A 7,225-nucleotide genomic window follows, 5' to 3' on the forward strand; every position below is an offset into this window, starting at 1 on the left:
CCAGTTGTTTTTGACTGAAATTGCTTTGAGGATAACGATGACCTGGACGAATGAGAACATTCACAGGCTTATTGCACAAGAATTTGGGTCGGAAACCCTGAAAACGGTGCGGGAACATGAAAGGTTGGCTCGGAAAATTGCAGATTACAGAAACCACCTACGGTTCAGTCTGAGATGCAAACAACAAAGGCTTACACCAACTAGCCTATGTTTGAATTCCACTATGAGAGGGCATAGAGTGGAGAAAATCATAGAAAAGGCTCAAAACCAACTCCTCGGTGAGCGAATAAGGCAGGTCAATTTCACCATTGAAGGGCTTAAAGAGAAAGCGGACCTCTCACTCCAGAAACTCACATCAATCCTACCTGTCTCTATCATGGAAAGAGTTGTGGATTTCACCCAGAAAGCCCAACTATCTCAACACAACAAGAGCAAAGAGAGACAAACCAAGAAATTTCACAATTTGCAATCCCGGGACACTGGCAAAAACACAGAAATACTCACTTGGAGGCAAAAAAAATGACTTTCCAGCAAAGGAAGAAACACAAAACCGATGGGTTAAGAATTTGTCGGACAGAGATCTTTCCCACCCAGAGAAGGAGGTCTTAGCCAAGGGCTTGAACTTTGCCATGACACCAAAAGAGGTACCCGTTGTGGAGTTGATTACGGCTACGGAATCAGCTATAAAGAAAAACAACCTTAATGGAACTGAGGCTGAACAGCTAAGGTTGAAAGTGTCAGCAGCGTTGTCCCAGGCTAAGGTCCCCCCATCCAACCTCACCATTGAGGAGAGAAAAGCGGTAACGGCACTGAGCAAAGACCACAGCATCACTATCCTTCCAGCAGACAAGGGTAGATGCACAGTTGTTCTCAATACAACTGATTATCAGGCAAAGATCTCTACATTACTCAGTGACTCTAACACTTATGAAACTCTGAAACGAGACCCTACCAGCGGTTACAAAAAGAAGGTGATAGAATGTCTACAGCAACTACAAAAAGAAGGAGTCATTAGCAAACCACAGTATTACAGGCTTTACCCCCAGGACTCAACCCCCTGCTTATATGGACTCCCAAAAATCCATAAAGAAGGGGCCCCGCTCAGGCCCATTGTCAGCAGCATAAACTCGGTCACTTATAACATTGCCAAGCATGTTGCCAATATTCTGGCACCACTGGTGGGAAACACCCCACGCCACATCCAAAACTCCATGGACTTTGTGAACAAAGTCCGAGACCTAAAAATGGATCCAGATGAAACCATGGTGTCCTACGATGTGACTTCCTTGTTCACCTGTATTCCAACCATGGAGGCCTTGGCCACGGTAAGAGAGCGGCTCACACAGGACATTTCCTTACAAAACCGAACAAATCTCAAACCAGACCACATTTGCCAACTTCTGGATTTGTGCCTGAATACCACATATTTCCAGTTTAATGGCATTTTTTACAGACAGAAACACGGCTGTGCCATGGGTTCACCAGTGTCCCCGATTGTGGCAAACCTGTACATGGAGGAGGTAGAGGGCAAGGCGTTGAACTCCTTTAAAGGAGTAACCCCAAGCCATTGGTTCAGATATGTGGACGACACATGGGTTAAGATCAAATCCAAAGAGGTGCAAACTTTTAGTGAACATATCAACTCAGTGGACAGAAACATCAAGTTCACCAGAGAGGAAGTTAAAGACAACAGCTTGCCCTTCTTGGACTGTGACGTCCATATGGAGAATGACAGGAGCCTCCACATAGGGGTATACAGAAAACCCACTCACACGGATCAATATCTACTTTTCGACTCTCACCACCCTTTGGAACACAAGCTTGGCGTTATCAGAACACTGCAGCACAGAGCTGATAACGTACCCACTAGCTCACAGGCTCAAGGGGAAGAACGCAAGCACCTGAGAGGCGCCCTCACAACTTGTGGCTACCCCAGCTGGACTTTTGTTAAAACGGCAGCTGCCTCCAGAAAGAAAACCAAAGTGGTTGAGAAAGAAAAAGATAACAGGAGAAACAACATAGTCATCCCATATGTGGCTGGGGTATCGGAGAAACTCAGGAGGATTTTCAACAAACACTGCATCCCTGTGTATTTCAAACCCGGTAACACACTCAGACAGAGACTAGTACATCCGAAGGACAGAACACCACACCACCACAAAAGCAACCTGGTTTATGCTGTCCAATGCAACGAGGAATGCAAAGATCTTTACATTGGAGAAACAAAACAACCACTGCATAAACGCATGGCCCAACACAGGAGAGCCAACTCCTCAGGCCTGGACTCGGCTGTCCACTTACACCTCAAGGAGAAAGCCCACTCCTTTGATGACAGCAATGTCCAAATCTTGGACAGAGAGGACAGATGGTTTGAAAGAGGAGTAAAAGAAGCCATCTATGTTAAAGTGGAGAAACCATCGCTAAACAGAGGAGGGGGTCTGAGACACCACTTATCTCCAATTTACAATGCCGCCCTTTCGTCCCTTCCCAGGAGATTCAACAATCTAACCTCAAAGGACAACTGTTCACACATGGCCCGGGTGACCCCAACGACTGTCGTTCAGACTCAATAGAGCACTAACGACGTCGAAACCAACTGCCCACCACCGACTGTCACTCTAACGACGGGCGTGGGCACTTGGAGCACAAAGGGTTTCAGTGACATCATCGGCCTTGTGAGAGGTTAAATACCTGGATCTCCACACCAGTTAGTTGGACCAGTCCCAGCCTGGTCAGATGCGTACATGAACTGATGAAGCCTCTTGGATGAGAGGTGAAACGTCTTCCTAGACAAACAACCAGTCCAGTTGTTTTTGACTGAAATTGCTTTGAGGATGTCTAACTTTAGATATGATTTTCACCCCAACAGCTGCTGTGCAGTCACTCCATCTCCAGGAAGAGCAGTTTGGCAGGTGCAGGACAAAAGAGTGACAGTTACGATCGCAGCACATAACAAGAGGCTTTAGTGTCGGTGAGACAGTAGGCAGGCAGTTTTGATTAATGGCTGTTTTTTGATCAGACATGTAATGAAGTCACTTGTTGTTACCGTTATACCGTATAATATTTGTATTCAGGAGAAAATCAGGAGTAAGGCAAGACGTCATTCTATCTGACAGGTTCCCCAACTGAGGTCACTTCAGCCAGCATGCTGCGCTCACCACCTGTCTGTCCTGCCTGGATGATTTACAGGGTGGAGTTCACTCCTGTTAACTGGGCTGTACATTAAATTACAATAGCAACAAGTGTGACTGACATTCATTCACAATGTACCTGGACTAGCCAAGTTTTATTCAAAAATACACTGAAAATTACAAAGTGGCTTCACAATAGACATAATTGATCCTTCTTTGCTGATTAAAGGATACGTTTGGTGACCAAAACAAAGACCTAACTGATCTTATAAGTGCTGTCTGTGTATCCAAAAGTTGTTATGTGTTTTTCTCTGTGCCAATATTTCTCCATTGTTTTCCAAAAACTGCTGTTGAGTGGGCAGATTCAAAGGACTGGAACCAGGCAAGTCGTTTACAGCAGGTGTGTGTGTTCTTTAACCATGAAGATACCACACGCCTATACAGTTTGTGCATCTGTTTCTCTCGCTTACGAAGCCCATTCTCCCTCTCTTACTCTGTCCTGAAATTAAATCAAGAAGTTGCCCAGCAGTGACAGGCTGACCCACCAGCATGCCCCCCCCCCCCCCCCCCCCACACACACAATGCCAGCTGTCAATCACGATGACTAATGAGCCGTTGATTACATCATTGGCCATCTAATAGTCAACTGGGGACCTGGAGGAGGACGTGGGGGGGTTGAGAGGAAGAAACAGTGACAGAGAGAGCAGAAAAAACAGAAATAGTGAGTTAGAGATAGAGAAAAGAGAAGAAGACAAAGGCATGGGGGAGATAGTATTTATATTAGGAAATAAAAGGGAGTATAATGAGCAGGATAATGAGCCCAGGACATCCCAGCGCAACATGCAGACGAAAGATGAGAGATCTGGTTTCCACACAAAACCGCTGGGGGTTTCCTGACTGAGGAAGGGAGAGGGGGGGGGGGGGGGGGGGGGGGGCTGAGAGGAGGCCAGAGCAGGAAGGAGGGTTTGTGCATCCTAGAATTCCTTTCCCCCCCTCCTCCTCACATCTCCGCTCCCTTCCTCCATCCCCCTCTGCATGTTCTAAACGCTTTCTGGCTGAGTGGGTGTTGTTTTCACAGCTGATGTGCTTCTAGTTAATGCTAGCAGCTACTAGCGGCTATCCTTCATCTTCTTCACACTATGCCACATTTCCCATGATGCTTGTCATGAAGTGGACCTGTTCTGTATGTCTTTAGAAAGAGGATAATTATGTTTGAATTTACTTTTTCATCAGCCTTTCTTTCCTTTCACCACCCACTTCCTTCAAACTCAGTTTGAGGGACTGTGCCTGCTCCCTGTGTGCTGGTAGAAAGAAATCCAGCAGATTTAATCCTGTCTGTAATGCTCATTATTACCTCAAGTGAGGTTCGTACACACAGTTTAAGGACATACATGAAAAACAAGTATGATGGGGATAAAATATTATACGGGATGGTGTTAGGTTGCATGTGAGAAATGTTCATCAGCACAATATTCCTTTTGTTTAGTTTATACTTGTTCTTCTCAATGTGTCTGTGTTTGACATCAATGGTAAAAACTATTTCCTTTTACAACTGAACTGATGCACCTGCAGTTTTGGCACATTGTAAAAAGTGAGATTTCCACGTGTATTCTGATTATAAAGCAGGTGGAGGAAAGTATTAAAACACTTAATCTACAAAGAAATACTCACAGCCTGTATTCAGAAACTGTCTTTAAACGAGCCATCAGGACTTCTGTACAGTTGTGATGTCAAAACTATACTATACTGTATATAGATTAGTGCTGCTGTAGCCACACTAAAAAAAAAGGTGAATTCAAATGGATGTGCTATGTGTTTGTACTTTCGGAACATGGACCATAGAAAGGGTCAGAGCTATGGCGGATGCACCAAAACTAGAACAAGGTCGCATCTAGGGCGGCAGGATATTGGAAGGTTACAAGTGAAAAGTGTCTACAGTGTTTATAGCTGTTTTATTTCATTTGTATTTTTGTCTTGTTCTTATCTTGATTCATTTTTATTTATCACCTAATTACTTTCCCACCATGGTTTCATCTGGATCCATTTTTAGGTCTCTGACTTTGTTCACAAAGTCCATGGAGTTTTGGATGTGGCGTGGGGTGTTTCCCACCAGTGGTGCCAGAATATTGGCAACATGCTTGGCAATGTTATAAGTGACCGAGTTTATGCTGCTGACAATGGGCCTGAGCGGGGCCCCTTCTTTATGGATTTTTGTGAGTCCATATAAGCAGGGGGTTGTCTGAGACCTAAAAATGGATCCAGATGAAACCATGGTGTCCTACGATGTGACTTCCTTGTTCACCTGTATTCCAACCATGGAGGCCTTGGCCACGGTAAGAGAGCGGCTCACACAGGACATTTCCTTACAAAACCGAACAAATCTCAAACCAGACCACATTTGCCAACTTCTGGATTTGTGCCTGAATACCACATATTTCCAGTTTAATGGCATTTTTTACAGACAGAAACACGGCTGTGCCATGGGTTCACCAGTATCCCCTATTGTGGCAAATCTGTACATGGAGGAGGTAGAGGGCAAGGCGTTGAACTCCTTTAAAGGAGTAACCCCAAGCCATTGGTTCAGATATGTGGACGACACATGGGTTAAGATCAAATCCAAAGAGGTGCAAACTTTTACTGAACATATCAACTCAGTGGACAGAAACATCAAGTTCACCAGAGAGGAAGTTAAGGACAACAGCTTGCCCTTCTTGGACTGTGACGTCCATATGGAGAATGACAGGAGCCTCCACATAGGGGTATACAGAAAACCCACTCACACGGATCAATATCTACTTTTCGACTCTCACCACCCTTTGGAACACAAGCTTGGCGTTATCAGAACACTGCAACATAGAGCTGATAACGTACCCACTAGCTCACAGGCTCAAGGGGAAGAACGCAAGCACCTGAGAGGCGCCCTCACAACTTGTGGCTACCCCAGCTGGACCTTTGTTAAAACGGCAGCTGCCTCCAGAAAGAAAACCAAAGTGGTTGAGAAAGAAAAAGATAACAGGAGAAACAACATAGTCATCCCATATGTGGCTGGGGTATCGGAGAAACTCAGGAGGATTTTCAACAAACACTGCATCCCTGTGTATTTCAAACCCGGTAACACACTCAGACAGAGACTAGTACATCCGAAGGACAGAACACCACACCACCACAAAAGCAACCTGGTTTATGCTGTCCAATGCAACGAGGAATGCAAAGATCTTTACATTGGAGAAACAAAACAACAACTGCATAAACGCATGGCCCAACACAGGAGAGCTAACTCCACAGGCCTGGACTCGGCTGTCCACTTACACCTCAAGGAGAAAGCCCACTCCTTTGATGACAGCAATGTCCAAATCTTGGACAGAGAGGACAGATGGTTTGAAAGAGGAGTAAAAGAAGCCATCTATGTAAAAGTGGAGAAACCATCGCTAAACAGAGGAGGGGGTCTGAGACACCACTTATCTCCAATTTACAATGCCGCCCTTTCATCCCTTCCCAGGAGATTCAACAATCTAACCTCAAAGGACAACTGTTCACACATGGCCCGGGTGACCCCAACGACTGTCGTTCAGACTCAATAGAGCACTAACGAAGTCGAAACCAACTGCCCACCAACGACTGTCACTCTAACGACGGGCGTGGGCCCTTGGAGCACAAAGGGTGTCAGTGACATCATCGGCCTTGTGAGAGGTTAAATACCTGGATCTCCACACCAGTTAGTTGGACCAGTCCCAGCCTGGTCAGATGCGTACATGAACTGATGAAGCCTCTTGGATGAGAGGTGAAACGTCTTCCTAGACAAACAACCAGTCCAGTTGTTTTTGACTGAAATTGCTTTGAGGATAACAATGACCTGGACGAATGAGAACATTCACAGGCTCTAGTGACAACGGAAAAAAAAAAAAAACTGTTAAAGTTCTTAAAAACTCAGGAACTCCTAAAAAAAAAAATCCTGCTGCTTGTTTTAGTGTTTTTTTAGTTAATTTAATGTTAATACTCTTTTTTTATAAACACCTTATTTTATCTACCCTTGGTATACAAGCATATGAATTAGTGTTTGAGAAGGATGAAGGAATATTTGTGCTGGAATGCAA

This window comes from Echiichthys vipera, assembly GCF_963691815.1.
Source record: "Echiichthys vipera genome assembly, chromosome: 18".
In the NCBI taxonomy this organism is placed as follows: Eukaryota; Metazoa; Chordata; class Actinopteri; order Perciformes; family Trachinidae; genus Echiichthys; species Echiichthys vipera.